Raw genomic sequence first — 18,493 nt, 5'->3', positions numbered from 1 at the left:
CAGCAGGCCACAGGAACGATCCAGGAGGAAACAGGTCCAATACTAGAACATTGACTGGAGGCCAGGATCAAAGCACTAGGTGGAGTTAAATAGAGCAGCACCTAAAGACTTCACCACATCACCTGAGGAAGGAAACTCAGAAGCCGCAGTACCACTTTCCTCCACCAACGGAAGCTCACAGAGAGAACCAGCCGAAGTACCACTTGTGACCACAGGAGGGAGCTCTGCCACAGAATTCACAACACTCGACTCCTCCCACAGCAGTTGACACCACCGCCTCTGCTGATTTGAGATGCTCTGAACGTTCCCCCTGTTCGCTACAATCAGGACGAGTTCATCTGGCAGCAGATTGTGCAAGGACTGGAAGATTGCCAACAGGAACTCATGAAAATCTCGCCCGTGGAATGGCGAGCAGAAAGAGGGGGGGAATGTAAGGAGGTGAAACACCAGAAGAGTCTGGGGCGGTTACCTTCTCGGCTCTGTGCCTGGAACCATTGAGCTGTGCTGTAGTTTCCCCAGGGGGCAGACTTAGAGACTGGGACAGGAAGTAAGCGGGCAGAGAGCGGGAAAGGCATGTGCACAAGAGACAGAGCAGCGTGAGCAGCAGTTAGAGCAGGGTGCAGCTGTGCTCCGGGAGAGAGAGAGCTCCCGGTCTGAGAACAAATACAGGGAGACTGCCCAGAAAGACTGCATCTTGTGAGTACTTGAAAGCGGACTCTGCTGTGACTGGAGAGGGGCACTTTAAGACCCGTGTAGAGACATTGGCTCGTGCAGAGACTTCTACCCCTTGGTCTCCGCAGTATCAGTACAGAGACTGTGATTCCTGGTACAGAGACTTAACAGTGCAGAGCCCCTGATTCCTGGTACAGAGACTTAACAGTGCAGAGCCCCTGATTCCTGGTACAGAGACTTAACAGTGCAGAGCCCCGGATTCCTGGCTGTGCTGTAAAAGCTAAAGACTCAGAGCCTGTGCATACCACATTAACTCCCGAAACCCCAGGCAGCAGGCTCCTAGAGACTACTCAGCCCATGGACAACATAGTTTGACTCCCATATTTTTGCACTGTTTTATTCATAGTTATTTCCCACTGCTTCCTCCCTGCGAGGAGAACCTGATTCCTGTTAATAAACCCCTTAACTGTTGGTCTGTCTGTTCCATGGTGACATACTTAGTACCTGCATACTATTACATGTGTACGAGGTGTACAGAGCGGAAGCCGTGTGTGCAAGTGTATGGAGCGGAGCTCGGTGTGTATGAGGTGTACGGAGCAGAGCCGCGTGTGTTATGATCTGGTGGCCTAGGAGCAGCATGAGACGTACTCTGGAGCAGGTGGTACCTGTACTGACTGCAGACCCTGAACTTAGCACCGCAACTAGAAGTAGCCGTGGGATGTACCTAACACTCCCTAGACACCTCGACACAGCCTAAGGACTAACTTCCCCTAAAGATAGAAACGGGAAAACTATCTTGCCTCAGAGAAATTCCCCAAAGGATAGACAGCCCCCCAAAAATATTGACTGTGAGAGGAGAGGGAAATGACATACGCAGACTGAAATCAGGATTTAGCAAAGGAGGCCTTTCTAGCTAAAAAGAAAGAATAGGACAGAGTACTATGCGGTCAGTATTAAAACACTAGAAAATATCCACCGCATAAAATACAAATCTCCACATCTGATTAAAGACGTGGAGGGTATATCTGCATCTCCAGAGATACAGCTTGGCTGCAAAAAATCCTTACACAGACAAAGCTGGACAAGACAAAACATGAAAATGCACTGAACTATAAGGCCCACAGCATGTGGACAGCAAAAGCAAAGCCAGAACTTATCTTTGTTGAAAAGAACAGCAAAACAGGAGAGACCAGGTAGGGATGTGAATCCTCCAAAAACAATGGACAACTGGCACAGACTAAAGGATCAAGCAAGACTAAATAGCCCAGTCCAAATTGCAATAAGTGGACACACCTGATAAATGCTGCGATCCAAAGACAGCAGCACTACCACTCACAACCACCAGAGGGAGCCCAAGAGCATAATTCACAACACGCGTGTGTACGAGATGTACAGAGTGGAGCCATGTGTGTACGAGGTGTACAGAGCAGAACTGGGTGTGTGCAAGGTGTATGGAGCAGAGCTGGGTGTGTACGAGGTGTACAGAGTGGAGCCGTGTGTGTACGAGGTGTACAGAGCGGAACTGGGTGTGTGCAAGGTGTATGGAGCAGAGCTGGGTGTGTACGAGGTGTACAGAGTGGAGCCGTGTGTGTACGAGGTGTATGGAGCAGAGCTGGGTGTGTACGAGGTGTACAGAGTGGAGCCGTGTGTGTACGAGGTGTACAGAGCGGAACTGGGTGTGTGCAAAGTGTATGGAGCAGAGCCGTGTGTGTACGAAGTGTACAGAGCGGAGCCATTGTAATGTATAAGAATTAGATCTGTCTCTTTAAGAAAGCGAGGGCGGGAGTTGAGAGGAGTTTCAGTTTGAGTTCTGACCTGAGGAGGAAATGTTATGCTGCTGTTATGCTGTGTGCTGGAGGAAATGAGAAGAATAAACTACAGTTAAAGCTTACTCTCTCTTAAATTCCTTACACCGTGTGGACATTACAACTGGCGACGAGGATCGGATAGAATCACCTGCTTCTGTGAGTACTGACCCCTGCTTTACTGCTTCACACGCCAGCGCCACTGAGAGACTCCATCATGGCTGAATACTTGCACATGTTCCCACAGTTTGATATGACTGATGTCACTAATCTCTCTCATAACTGGAGAAAATGGTTAAATCGATTTGAGAATTTCCTGGAAGCAATAGATATAAAAGAGGAGAACAGAAAAAAAGCTGTGTTCCTGCATTGTGCGGGCACAGGAGTCTATGACATATACAGCACATTACCAGCAGCGGAGACAGACACGTACAGCAAATGCTCCAAAGCTCTCACTGACTACTTCAACCCTAAACAAAACATCAGATATGAAAGATACAAGTTCAGGATTGCTAAGCAGCTTCCAGAAGAATCCATAGACACCTATGTCACCCGGCTAAAAGAACTAGCACATGGGTGTGCATTTACTGACGTAGATGATGAAATCCTAACTCAAGTAATTGTCACCTGCTCGTCTAATACCATAAGGCGTAAAGCTCTGCAGCAGGATCTCTCTCTGCATGATTTACTCAAGATGGCCCGTGCTATAGAGATAGCAGATCATCAGGCAAGTGCAATGGAGAGTGGGGATAATTTACATGTGCATAATCTCAAATATAACAGTGCACAAGGCAAGCAGGCCCCGCAACAGAAGAAATGTTATAGATGTGGACAAGATTTCCCTCACCACATGAATAAATGTCCAGCTATAGGACAAACTTGCAGTAAATGTGGAAAAGGGAACCATTTTGCAGTTGTCTGCAAATCAGCGCCCAACAAGTCTCCTCTGCCAATGACAAAGCCTGCAAATATAAAAATGGTAAATCAGGATATAGAAGAAATGTCTGTGGCTGAGAACTATGTGTTCACAACTTCTGTCACTGGCTCAGTGCAGGCTCCATGTATTACACTCACCATCTGCAACACGGATATCACCTTTACAATAGATACAGGAGCTTCGGTAGATATCATAGACAGCAATACTTATGAACAGTTGAAAACAAAGCCAGTCTTACAGCAAGTGCATACTAAAATCTTCCCATATGGATCTAAAACACCTCTAGTTACAATGGGACAATTTGATGCTGAACTTAGCTATAAAGAAAATAGGCAGAAAACCACTTTTCACACATTACAAGGATCCGGAGGCTGTCTTCTCAGCTATCACACTGCCTTGAAGCTAGGACTCATCCAGATTGTTCATACCATAACCGACCCTGCGGACCTGGATGTACAAGCCATGGTGAATAGTTTTCCCTCCCTATTTAGTGGATTAGGAAAATTAAAGGACTCTCAAGTGCATCTTCATGTGGATGACAGTGTCCGTCCAGTAGCCCAGGCTCACAGGCGTATTCCATTTCACCTGAGAAAGAAGGTAGAAAAGGAACTCCAATTGCTCATGGATGATGATGTCATTGAAACTGTTTCTGGTCCCACTCCGTGGGTCTCTCCACTTGTGGTAGTTCCAAAACCAAAGACTCCAGAGCAGGTAAGACTGTGTGTTGACATGCGCCTGCCCAACACTGCTATTCAAAGGGAAAGACACATCTCACCCACAATTGATGACATTATTAATTTATTAAATGGAGCAACTGTTTTTTCAAAGCTCGACCTCAATAAGGGCTATCATCAATTAGAATTGAGTCCAGAATCCAGATACTTAACAACATTTTCCACCCATGTGGGTCTCAGAAGATACAAAAGATTGACGTTTGGGGTCTGCTCAGCAGCAGAAATTTTTCAAGATACGATAAGGAGTGTCATTCAACATATTCCAAATGCCTTTAATTACAGTGATGACATACTGGTTTTTGGGAAAACTCAAACTGAACATAATCGTGCTCTATATGCTATCTTTGAATGTCTGCTCTCTGCTGGACTCACTTTAAACAAAGAAAAATGCGAATTTGATAAAAATTCATTGGAGTTCTATGGTCACATTTTCTCGGCGGAAGGAGTACGACCTGATCCCAAGAAAGTGGAATCCATCAGAGCAGCTTCAATTCCACAGGATGCCAGTGAAGTGCGCTCTTTTCTTGGAATGGCAAGTTACTGTGCTAGATATATTCCAAATTTTTCGACAATCAGCACTCCATTAAGGGAACTTACGAAACAAAATTGCATTTTTCAATGGTCCCAAGACTGTCAGGCCTCTTTTGAAACAATCAAAAAGGAACTCTGCTCAACAACCACCATGGCCTATTTTGATCCAGCTCTTCGAACCGAACTGATTGTGGATGCTAGTCCCGTGGGACTGGGTGCAATTTTAGCACAATACAAGGATGACAATCAAAGTCCCCACATCATTTCTTATGCAAGTAAAAGCTTAACAAGCACTGAAAGAAAGTATTCACAACCTGAAAAAGAAAGCTTGGCAGTCGTCTGGGGATGTGAACACTTTCACTTATTTCTCTATGGCGCTCCCTTCACCATTGTCACAGATCATCAAGCTCTCCTTACAATTTTTGGAAATCCCCGAGCTAAAATGCCAGCACGGATTGAACGATGGGGTCTACGTCTACAGGACTATAATTACAAAATTGTTCACAAACCTGGAAAATACAGCAATCCGGCTGATTATCTCTCAAGACATCCCACGAATGATGATTTACCTGTGCATTCCTCCATTGAAGAATACATCCACTTTGTTGCAGCTCACGCCGTGCCAAAAGCACTTTCTGTTGATCAGTTTGTGAATACGACAACAAGTGACAAGACACTCTGTGCCTTAATACAAATTATTCAAAATAGAAAGTGGCATGAAATTCAAAAGAAAAAATTTCCTGAAGATGGGATTGATCTGAAAGAGTTAAAACTATTTTCAAATGTACGTGAGGAATTATCAGTCACTGAAGATCAACTCATCCTTCGTGGTACCAAACTGGTTGTACCTAAGGCCTTGCGCAACCTAGTCATACAGATAGCACACGAAGGTCATCTAGGAATTGTTGGCACAAAAAAGTTACTCAGAGAAAAAGTGTGGTTCCCAAATATGGATAAATTGGTGGAAGAGAAGATTGGACATTGCTCCACTTGTCAATTAATTACTCCATCATCAACTCTAGAGCCATTACAAATGTCTCCGTTACCCACTGCTGTATGGGAGGAAGTGGCAGTCGACATATATGGACCATTACCAAATGGCCAATACATTCTAGTAACAATTGATGAATATTCTAGATACCCTGTCATTTCATTCATCTCTTCAACTTCTGCTAATATATATATTCTCTGCATATGGCATTCCAAGAGTGGTCAAAACAGATAATGGACCTCCATTCAATGGACATGTGTTTGCACAGTTTTCTGAATACTTGGGGTTCGGCCACAGAAAAATCACACCTTGCTGGCCGCAAGCTAATGGAATCATAGAACGTTTCATGCGCACCATGGGGAAACGAATCAAGGCAGCTAGCCTGGAGCACACCCCACTGAAACAGTCACTATACAAATTCCTGCGCAATTACCGCAACACGCCACATTCCACCACTAATGCTGCGCCATCTCATCTAATGTTCAGCAGAACTCTTCGTACACGGATCCCTGATGTGACCAGTCATCCCTTACCAAATGACTCTTCAGTGCGATCAACGGATTTCTTTACAAGCAAGCCATGAAACATTATGCAGACATAAGGCGACGGGCACAACCATGTGCCATCAAAAGAGGTGATATGGTTGTTGTGCGTCAAAAATCAACCAACAAAACCTCAGCTGTATATAGTCCTGCAAAATATAATGTTACTGAGAGAAAAGGCAGTATGGTCACGGCTGAGCGAGACGGACACTCCATCACTCGAAATTCCTCACATTTTAAAATCATACCGCAGAACAATGGTAATGAACTCCCACCAGTGGAAGATTTGATACCCGACGGTGGAGAGGACCAACAAGAGGTGACTGATCCGTCAGCACTGGACACCCCCAATGAACGCAGACATTACCCTACACGGGAAAGAAGGGCTCCATCGAGACTTATTGAAGAGATATAGTTTAAAAAAAAAGGGGAATAAGACAATACAGACATATGGTTTTTCTTGGACATTTTCGTGTTGTTACATTGTCAATATTTGTTTTAGGTTGTTAATATATGTATATAAAAAAAAAAAAAAAAAAAAAAAAAAAAGGGGGATGATGTAATGTATAAGAATTAGATCTGTCTCTTTAAGAAAGCGAGGGCGGGAGTTGAGAGGAGTTTCAGTTTGAGTTCTGACCTGAGGAGGAAATGTTATGCTGCTGTTATGCTGTGTGCTGGAGGAAATGAGAAGAATAAACTACAGTTAAAGCTTACTCTCTCTTAAATTCCTTACACCATGTGGACATTACAGCCATGTGTGTACGAGGTGTACAGAGCGGAGCCATGTGTGTACGAGGTGTACAGAGCGGAGCCATGTGTGTACGAGGTGTACAGAGCAGAACTGGGTGTGTGCAAGGTGTATGGAGCAGAGCTGGGTGTGTACTAGGTGTACAGAGCAGAACTGGGTGTATGCAAGGTGTATGGAGCGGAGCCGTGTGTGTATGAGGTGTACGGAGCGGAACTGGTTGGGTGAAAGGTGTATGGAGCGGAGCCGTGAGTGTACGAGGTATACAGAGCGGAGCCGTGTGTGTACGAGGTGTACAGAGCGGAGCCGTGTGTGTACGAAGTGTATAGAGCGGAGCGGACCCGTGTGTGTACGAGGTGTACAGAGTGGAACTGGGTGTATGCAAGGTGTATGGAGCGGAGCCGTGTGTGTATGAGGTGTACGGAGCGGAACTGGGTGTGTGCAAGGTGTATGGAGTGGAGCCGTGTGTGTACGAGGTGTACGGAGCAGAGCTGGTATGTACGAGGTGTACGGAGTGGAGCCGTTTGTGCAAGGTGTATAGAGCGGAGTAGTGTGTGTCTATGAGGTGTATGGAACAGAGCTGGTTGTGTGCAAGGTGCATGGAGCGGAGCCACGTGTGTACGAGGTGTACAGAGCAGAGCCGTGTGTGTACGAGGTGTACAGAGAGGAGCCGTGTGTGTATGAGGTGTACGGAGCAGAGCTGGGTGTGTACGAGGCGTACGGAGTGGAGGCTTGTGTGCAAGGTGTATGGAGCGGAGTCGTGTGTGTCTATGAGGTGTATGCAGCGAAGCCGCGTGTGTACTAGGTGTACGGAGCAGAGCCGCGTGTGTACAAGGTGTACGGAGCAGAGCCGCATGTGTAGGAGTAATTAGGTGTGGCCATTATACTGTACGCAATATGTGTGGCCATTATACAGTATGGAGCACCATGTAGGGCCATTATACAGTATGGAGCACTATGTGTGGTCATTATACAGTATGGAGCATCATGTGCAGTCTTTATACAGTATGGAGCATCATGTGTGGTCATTATACAGTATGTAGCATCTTGTATGGTCATTATACAGTATGGAGCACCAAACAACGTTTGGGTTAAAATTTCTCCTGTTACCCTTGTGAAAATAAAAAATTGGGGGCAAAAAATCATTTTTGTTAAAAAAATAAGATTTTTTATTTTTACGGCTCTACAGTATAAACTTCTGTGAAGCACTTGGGGGTTCAAAGTGCTCACCACACATCTACATAAGTTCCTTTGGGGGTCTAACTTCCAAAATGGTGTCACTTTTGGGGGGGGGGTTCCACTGTTTAGGCTCATCAGGGGCTCTCTAAACGCGACATGGCGTCCTATGTCAATTCCAGCTAATCTTGCATTGAAAAGTCAAATGGTACTCCTTCCTTCCGAGCTCTGCCATGCGTCCAAACAGTGGTTTACCCCCACATATGGGGTATCAGCGTACTCAGGACAAATTGTTCAACAACTTTTGGGGTCCAATTGCTCCTGTTACCCTTGGGAAAATAAAACAATTTGGATGAGAAGTAAATTTTTTGTGAAAAAAAGATAAATGTTCATTTTTTTTAAACATTCCAAAAATTCCTGTGAAACACCTGAATAGTTAATAAACTTCTTGAATGTGGTTTTGAGCACCTTAAGGGGTGCAGCTTTTAGAATGGTGTCACACTTGGTTATTTTCTATCATATAGACCCCTCAAAGTGACTTCAAATGTGATGTGGTCCCTAAAAAGAAATGGTGTAAAAATGAGAAATTGCTGGTCAACTTTTAACCTTTATAACTCCCTAACAAAGAAAAATTTTGTTTCCAAAATTGTGCTGATGTAAAGTAGACATGTGGGAAATGTAACTTATTAAGTATTTTGTGTGACATATCTCTGTGATTTAAGAGCATAAAAATTCAAACTAATCACCAAATGTCCAAATATAATGACTGGCACTTCTCAATGCATGCTAATCCAAACTCGGTCTGACCTTACAAAACAGCCGAAACAAAGCGATCCAGAGTAGAAAAATTAAATTAAAGCTTTATTATGAACAACTTATATCACATGCATGAATGCCCAATCACCCTAACAAGATGGGAAGCTGAGTGATATACATCAAGCTCAGTAGTCCGTAATGCAGAGTAGCTAATATATATCCCTTAAATCCGTCCTGTACTTCCTCAGCTGCTGCAGCATATAGTACAATTGTAAACAACAGATAAAGGCGATAACTACCTGTGACACCCCAACGCGCGTTCTTTTTTCAGGTTTTTTCAGGTATTTGTCACCATTTTGGTGTACCTATGGCTCATAAAAACTTTTATTAACTCTTTATGGCAAGGAACATAAATGGAATAGTGAGACTGCTGTGTTTTTTTTTTTTACTTGCAAATTTTATACTTTGGATATTCCGCACAATTAGAGTGTTAACTTTATTTTCCACATCTATTGCAAGTCTGGGGGGTAAAACTGCTCAGAAAAGTCAGTGTACCTGCAAGAGAAATTGACATGCTGCGGATTTGAAACACGCACCTCAGGACAGTTTACTCTGAGTAAAAAAAGCGCAGTGGGTAAGAGGCACACAGCCTTGTGCCCACTTCACACGTCCATGTTTCCGGTAGATGTGGCATCTGTTTTCACACATTCCAGAGAAATGTACACATGCACACCTATTATAATCTATAGTGCTGCTGATATGTCAGTGTTTTCCTATGGACTGTGTGCCCATGTGAACCACACTGAGACATGTCAGTTTTTTACTTTTACTTTATTATACCAGTACTCTTTCTGCCCCGGTCCATGCTATTCCGACATCTAACCCTTCCCTTTGCTGTACTAGGCAACAGAGTTCTATTCTAGGACTTGTTCTACACACAAGTTTTGGGCACAGCACGGTATGTCTGTTTCTCCTCTTTTCTTCCACGATAATTTATATCGAGCGGGAATCTATACGCGAGTTCTCACTGCCATCAAATATGCCATATGCGTCTATGGAATATGATTTCGGCTATTGTACAATTTTGTGAGATTTTGTATATACTTTTGTTCATTGTACTTTTGGTTACGGTCCTTGTTGTTTTATACACTGTTTTTGATATATGTATATATCTTTTCAAATATTGTAGTGACTGATGAAAGCTTAATAAGAGTTGAAACGTTTCCAGTGCTACCCTTCACTCAAATAAAGGAATAAGATTTAAGTTGAGTGCGAGACTTTTATACTGATTACCGATGGTTTGGGAACCTAGTCTCTGCACCACCCATATAGCAGTGCACACGGTGTTTATTTACATACAGTTTTTTACTGGCAGCACAGATCACACAGATTTATATAACTCGATGAGTCCGTGTAAAACACGTATCGTACACTCGTGACATCCGTGTACCGTGCTGTGTGACAAGTCCCGCAATATAATTCATTCAAGAAATCAAAGCTAAATAAATAAATGGTTAAATGAAAAAAATGATGTGGGGTCCCCCCTATTTTCGGTAACCAGCAAAGATAAAGAAGACAGCTGTGAGCTGATATTATCAGGCTGGAAAGATCCATGGTCCCATCCCAGCCTAAAAATACCAGCCAGCAGCCGCCCCAGAAGTGGCACATCACATTAGATATGCTAAATGTAAGGTTATACACATGGGAAGAAGGAATCAATATCACCATTACACACTGAATGGGAAACCACTGGGTAAATCTGACAGGGAGAAGGACTTGGGGATCCTAGTTAATGATAAACTTACCTGGAGCAGCCAGTGCCAGGCAGCAGCTGCCAAGGCAAACAGGATCATGGGGTGCATTAAAAGAGGTCTGGATACACATGATGAGAGCATTATACTGCCTCTGTACAAATCCCTGGTTAGACCGCACATGGAGTACTGTGTCCAGTTTTGGGCACCGGTGCTCAGGAAGGATATAATGGAACTAGAGAGAGTACAAAGGAGGGCAACAAAATTAATAAAGGGGATGGGAGAACTACAATACCCAGATAGATTAGCGAAATTAGGATTATTTAGTCTAGAAAAAAGACGACTGAGGGGCGATCTAATAACCATGTATAAGTATATAAGGGGACAATACAAATATCTCGCTGAGGATCTGTTTATACCAAGGAAGGTGACGGGCACAAGGGGGCATTCTTTGCGTCTGGAGGAGAGAAGGTTTTTCCACCAACATAGAAGAGGATTCTTTACTGTTAGGGCAGTGAGAATCTGGAATTGCTTGCCTGAGGAGGTGGTGATGGCGAACTCAGTCGAGGGGTTCAAGAGAGGCCTGGATGTCTTCCTGGAGCAGAACAATATTGTATCATACAATTAGGTTCTGTAGAAGGACGTAGATCTGGGGATTTATTATGATGGAATATAGGCTGAACTGGATGGACAAATGTCTTTTTTCGGCCTTACTAACTATGTTACTATGTTACTATGTAAATCTGGCTCTTCACTTTGACTCTTTCTGATTGCCCTGATGCAGTGGAAATCAAGGTAATGGTAGTTAATATTGATAGGTCTGTGTCTCACCATGTCTAGGTTAGTAGAGGGAGTGTCTAATAGACACCTCTCCACTACTTACACCTGGGAATGATGGCAGCTGACATCAATCCTAAAAACCATTACACATACCAGAATTAAATGCTGTGGCGGCTGGAAAAAGCAGTAGAGTTGGTGCAATTTCCAGGTGCTGGGTGCTAACTACAACTGTCTAGAATTGAGAGTCCTAAGTGGTTGATACCTTTTAATGGCTAACTGAACAGTTGGTAACAAATTGCAAGATTTCAAGACTACGCAGGTCCCTTCATCAGGCATAGACTAATACAAATTCTGAAAAAACACGTTTATGCACAATACAGCCCAGAAAAAAACGCCATAGATAAGACTGGTGATGTGAAGCAGAACTACCATTATGTGAGAGTGCTAAACAGTTATGTCCATAAATATTGGAACAGTTCAGAGATAAGGAGTGTGAATGTTTTATTGTCCTCTGATTGGGGTCTGGTTCTTTGTTATGATGCCCCCACATGGTCTGAGGAGCAAATTCCTTAATTGATGTAAAAAGACATAAATCCATGCAACACATTTATTCCTGCACTGAGTGTGTCATAGGTCATCATCAGCTTATATTCCCAGACTCTTCTGTCTCTCTGAGATTTAAAGTTACCTTTTAATACAAGTAATTTCATGTCCATAATGCTGTGATCAGGGAGACAAAAATGTGTTGCCACAGGTAGATCCATTCTTTTTTCTCTTATTGTGTGGCGATGAGAATTAATTCTTGTTCTAAGCTTTTGACCTGTCTCCCCTACATACAGACACCCAGTTGGACATTTGGTACAAATAATTAAGTGCACCACATTAGATGTGATGCAGCTGAAAGAACCTTGGATCTTGTAGTCCTGATGTGTGTTGGGGATCTTTATCTTGTCCGTAGTCATTATAAATGGACAGGTTTTACATTTTTTCTGGTTGCAAGGAAAGGTTCCTGCAGCTGTTGGAGAAGACAGGGAGCTTCTGACAATAATACTTCTTAGATTTGGGGGCTGCCTAAAACACAGTAGTGGGGTTCTGGAAAAATGGATTGTAAGCAGGCATCTTTTTGTAGTAAAGGTTGTAATTTCCGTGCAGCTCCCTTTAGCACCTCCAGATTTGGATTGTAGGTGACTACTAGAGGCACACAATTGTTTTCTTCTTTAGCTTTGTAATGTAGGAGATGATTCCTTGATATTCTAGTTGCTCTTGTAATTTTGTTTTGAATTGTTCTTGGATGGTAGCCCTGATTCAGAAAGGTCTTTCTGAGGCGACCAAGGTGTTCATCCCTATCCATGGGGTTGGAACATATACGATTGTATCTGAAGGCTTGGCTGTAGACAATAGCGTTTTTCCTGTGTTTTTGGTAGAAACTCTCATTTAAGGTATGTTGGGCGGTCAATTGGCTACTGATACATGGATGTCTCTATTTCATTGTTCTGCAGCTTAATGATGGTGTCCAAAAAGTTAATTTCAGTGCTGGAGTAGGTGCGTCTTAAGATGATGGTAGGATGAAATTGATTAAACTGTTCATGGAACGTCTTTAGCTGTGGCTCAGACTCCATCCAGATGATTAAAATATCATCAATGTAGCGGTAGTAGGCCAGAGGCCTGATGGGACTTGAGGACAAAAAGTCGCTTTCAAGCTTGGCCATGAAAAGATTTGCACTCTGTGGGGCCATTTTACTTCCCATTGCTGTGCCAGTCTCCTGTAGATATACTGTATCTTGTTGTCAAATTCAAAGCAATTGTGGGTAAGGGTGAATTTTATAAGTTTCACCACAGAATCAGCATCAGTCCCTGTGTTTTCCAGGAAGAATTTGAATGCATTTAAACCATCCTGGTGTGGGACATTAGAGTGCAAAGATTCCACATCCATGGTGGCCAGGATGGTTCCTTCTGGCAGAGGACCTATTGCTGCTAGTTTATTCAATAGGTCAGTTGTGTCCTGAATGTAGCTGGGTGTATCCTTTACCAGGGGTTTAAGAATATCCTCTACCCATCCAGATACCTGCTCAGTAAGGGTGCCCACACATGAAATAATTGGTCTTCCTGGATTTCCATATTTGTGAATTTTGAGCAGCATGTAGAATGTCCCTATTGTTCGACTTTCTGGTATCAGGTCGTCAGCTCTTGTGGATTCGTCAGGCAGACAAGATACCAACTTGTTTAGTTCCTTGTAAAGGTCCTGTGTAGGATCCAACTCCAATTTTTTGTAGTAGCGTGTGTCCATAAGTTGTCTGTTTGCTTCCTTCATATAGTCTGATGTGCTCATCATGACTATTGCACCACCCTTGTCAGCAGGTTTAATGACGATATATTTGTTGGTTTTCAGAGAGTGTATGGCTTTTCTTTCCTGGGCACTGATGTTGGATGCTTGTCTCCTGTTAGTATCTATGATGGTGGATTTTATCAAATGTCTGAAGGAGTCTATATATTTATCCAAATGAGGGTTGTGTCCAGGTGGAGGTGTCCAGTCTGACCCCTTCTTGGTTGTTAGGATCCCTATTCCTTCAGTCAGAGTGTTTTCTGAATCTTCTGTATCACTGAAATATTCCCACAGGCGCAGTCTCCAGAAAAGATGTTCCATATCACTGCAGAGTTCAGTTTTATCCAGGGCCTTAGTAGGACAAAATGAGAGTCCTCTAGAATAGGGTTGAGTGAAACGGATCGGACAAATTCAAAAATCGCCGACTTCCGTCAAAGTCGTGTTTCATGAAACCCAATCCTAGTGTGGGATCGGCCATGGGGTCGGCAATCTGCGCGCAAAAGTCGCATTTCATATTACGCTTTCAGCACCATTTTTCAGCCAATGAAGGAGGATGCAGAGTGTGGGCAGCGTGATGACATAGGTCTTGATCCCCACCATCTTAGAGAAGGGCATGACAGTGATTGGTTGCTTTCTGCAGCGTCAAAGGGGCTATAAAGGGGCGTGCACACCGGCCGCCATTTTACTTCTGCCGATCTTAGCATAGGGAGAGGTTGCTGCAGCTTCATCAGAAGAAGGGATATAGTTAGGGAGGGAAGATTAAACCCCCAAACTGCTTGTGCTGTAGCGATTTCCACTGTCCAACACCACCATTTTTTTTGCAGGGACAGTGGAGGCTATATTTTTGTGCCTCATCTCTGTAGCTTATTAGGCTGCCTTATAAGGCTCCCTGATAGCTGCATTGCTGTTTGCACGCTGCTGTGCAAACCAACTGCTTTTTTAAAAGCAAAAATCCTGTTGCTCCTTTCTGTACAGTTATCTTGTTTATTTGTCCACACTTTTGTGTGCAACAGTCCTTTTTATTGCTGCCATATTTTTCCTGAGATCATTGTAGGGAGATTGAAATTGTACTCCTTGTATTTTTTCATATATCTTCCAGCCACTTTCTGCCACTTACATTGTGTTGCTTTATACACTGGGCCTGAGTTTTGGTACAGTCTCCCCCCCAAAAAAGTGAGATTCAAATTCTCACAAAGTGGATATACTTCAGTCCTGTTAGTTTGTCGTATATCAGCCAGCCACTTTCTGCCACTTACATTGTTTTGTTGTATGCACAGGGCCTGAGGTTTGGTTCAGTCTCCCAAAAGAAAAGGGAGGTTCAAATTCTCACAAAGTGGATATATTTCAGTCCTGTTAGTTTGTCGTATATCAGCCAGCCACTTTCTGCCACTTACATTGTGTTGTTTTATGCACAGGGCCTGAGTTTTGGTTCAGTTTCCCCCCAAAAAAGGGAGATTCAAATTCTCACAAAGTGGATATACTTCAGTCCTGTTAGTTTGTCGTATATCAGCCAGCCACTTTCTGCCACTTAGATTGTGTTGTTTCATGCACAGAGCCTGAGGTTTGGTTCAGTCTCCCCCCAAAAAAGTGAGATTCAAATTCTCACAAAGTGGATATACTTTAGTCCTGTTAGTTTGTCGTATATCAGCCAGCCACTTTCTGCCACTTAGATTGTGTTGTTTTATACACTGGGCCTGAGTTTTGGTTCAGTCTCCCCCCCAAAAAAGTGAGATTCAGATTCTCACAAAGTGGATATACTTCAGTCCTGTTAGTTTGTCGTATATCAGCCAGCCACTTTCTGCCACTTACATTGTGTTGTTTTATACACTGGGCCTAAGTTTTGGTTCAGTCTCCCCCCAAAAAAGGGAGATTTAAATTCTCAACAAGTTTATATACACCTTCTACCTTGTTTTACAGTACCATATAACGGTTATTATTTTGGTTAGATTTTCCAAAAAATGAGGAAGTCTGGTGGAAGAGCCCGTGGGCGGTGGTTGCCAGCTGGTAGTGATGGTGGTGGTGGTGGTGCATCTGGTGGTAGTGGCAAAAGCACAATAGCACCTAAGGCTGGAGGTGTTGAGCCAGCGTCATCGTCTGGCTACACAAGGCCTCGAAGGCTCCCTTATCTGGGAGTAGGAAAACAGTTTTTAAAGCCAGAGCAGCAGGAAAAAGTTTTGGCTTTCCTTGCTGACTCAGCCTCTAGCTCTTTTGCTTCCTCTACAGAATGTTGATGATCTAACCTTCATTAAAATGAACCAATCATGGATTTCAAATTATTTTGCCCCACCTTCCCCTGCTGACACGTAGCTTGCCTGAAAAATTTCTTGCTTTTGGCCTCCTCTTACTGACTTCTTCAATTCTTCCATTTGCAGCTGCTGAATGTCCACCATAGGTCATTTTTATACCTCCCTAAATGGGCTGACTCCCTCCACAGGGCCGTGGTCACCACCTGGCGCAAGCACCCGTGTGAGTGCCGTTTGCCTGGACAGGTTGGTGGGCCCACTCTTGGGCGACGGCACTAGCACAGGGTCCCTCATAGTACAATGAAGTGTCTCTGACGGTGGTGGTGCACAACCAATGTCAGACACACCGTCGTAATATGAGGGGCCCTGTGCCAGTACCGCCGCCACGAGAGAGTTTTCCCCCTCAGCTCGAACAGTGCTCTACCACTTGCAATACTTACCTCTCCCTGCTCCACCACTGTGTAGTCTGTGCTGTTAAATCCTTCAATGGCACTGCCAAAACAAATTTGTTGACATGATAGATGATAGTTAAAATATACAGGGGCCCTGGCCTCCATTTAGACCAGTTAATACTTTGCGCCTACTACCACTGTCTGCTACTCAGCAGAGGAGCCCATCCCTGTACCTAGCTATGCCACATGTTTAGTCCTGTTACTAATTTTGAACTGCATTTAGCCTACTTTATTATTTGGGCCTACTAACTGTGTCTGCCACTCAATACAGTTGCCCTCCACTAAACAAAGCAATGCCACCTGTTTAGTCCTGTTACCAATTTTAAACTGCATTTAGCCTACTTTATTATTTGGGCCTACTAACTGTGTCTGCAACTCATTACAGTTGTCCTCCACTGAACAAAGCATTGCCGCCTGTTTAGTCCTGTTACCAATTTTGAACTGCATTTAGCCTACTTTATTATTTGGGCCTATATCTGTGTTTGCTCCTCATCCTGCCCATTGCCCAGCCACTGCTAGATGAGTCTGCTGGTACATTTACCCAGACCACTACATTCCCCTTGCACTCTACACAGCCAAAATCTGACCCTGCTGAAAGTCAGGTTCCCCTTCCCGCATACTATACCACCTTACACGGGGACAAAGAGGAAGGTGCAGATGAAAGTGCAGGTTCCTTCATCAGGTGGGGGGCTGTCATGATCCCAATGGCAGGGGATCACAAAAGGACAAGCACAAAAACAAAACAAGCTCTAGGGTGATGGAACCTGAGCTGACCGCGATCCTGAACCTAAACACACAACTAGCAGTAGCCGGGGAACGTGCCTACGATGATTCCTAGACGTCTCGCGCCAGCCGAAGGATTAACTTCCCCTATTAGAAGAAACACAGACCTCACTTGCCTCCAGAGAAACACCCCACAGAAATAGCAGCCCCCCACATGTAATAACGGTGAAATGAGAGGAAAGCACATACGTAGTTATGAAAATAGAATCAGCAAAAATGAGGCCCGCTAAAGCTAGATAGCAGAGGATACAAAAGTGAACTGCGCGGTCAGCGAAAAACCCTTCAAAAAACCATCCAGAAATTACTTGAACTCATGTGCCAACTCATGGAACATGAGGAGTAATTTCAGCCCACTAGAGCAACCAGCAGCAGGAAAATCAAAACTTAGCTTGTCCTGAAGATAACAGACACAGGGAGCAGAGGTAAAAAGACACGCTGATTACATTGATAGCCGGCGAGGGAATGACAAAAAGGCCAGGTTAAATAGGAAACTCCCATAACCTGATGGAACAGGTGGACACAAGAGACCGCAGAGAACACAAGTCACCCAGTACCATCAGTAACCACCAGAGGGAGCCCAAAAACAGAACTCACAACAGTACCCCCCCTTGAGGAGGGGTCACCGAACCTTCACGAGAACCACCAGGGCGACCAGGATGAGCCCTATGAAAAGCACGGACCAAATCGGCAGCATGAACATCAGAGGCAATCACCCAAGAATTATCCTCCTGACCATAACCCTTCCACTTGACCAAATACTGGAGTTTCCGTCTGGAAACACGAGAATCCAAGATCTTCTCCACAACATACTCCAATTCACCCTCCACCAGCACCGGAGCAGGAGGCTCAAGCGAAGGAACAACAGGTACCTCATACTTCCGCAACAACGACCGATGGAACACATTATGAATAGCAAACGATGCCGGGAGATCCAAACGAAACGACACAGGGTTAAGAATTTCCAAGATCCTATAGGGACCGATGAACCGAGGCTTGAACTTAGGAGAAGAGACCTTCATAGGAACAAAACGAGAAGACAACCACACCAAGTCCCCAACAAGAAGTCGAGGACCCACGCGGCGACGGCGATTAGCAAACTGCTGAGCCCTCTCCTGGGACACTTCAAATTGTCCACCACATGACTCCAAATCCGATGCAACCTATCCACCACCATGTCCACTCCAGGACAATCAGAAGGCTCCACCTGACCAGAGGAAAAACGAGGATGAAACCCCGAATTACAAAAGAAAGGAGAAACCAAGGTAGCAGAAC

At 44.1% G+C, this 18,493-nt stretch overlaps 1 protein-coding gene across 1 annotated transcript in view; it reads left to right on the top strand.

Moving 5' to 3' along the window:
* Nucleotides 1–2,584: 2,584 nt before the first annotated feature.
* GDA (guanine deaminase) overlaps nucleotides 2,585–18,493 on the top strand; it is a 168,056-nt gene continuing 152,147 nt past the window's right edge. The window contains exon 1 of the mRNA XM_069763442.1: nucleotides 2,585–2,636. The gene's annotated coding sequence lies outside the window, so the exon portion shown is untranslated. The remainder of the gene's footprint in view (nucleotides 2,637–18,493) is intronic.

The sequence above is a fragment of the Ranitomeya imitator genome, chromosome 1, assembly GCF_032444005.1.
Source record: "Ranitomeya imitator isolate aRanImi1 chromosome 1, aRanImi1.pri, whole genome shotgun sequence".
NCBI lineage: Eukaryota > Metazoa > Chordata > Amphibia > Anura > Dendrobatidae > Ranitomeya > Ranitomeya imitator.
Note: the sequence above shows the minus strand (reverse complement) of the source record. Positions and strands in the feature narration are given on the sequence as shown.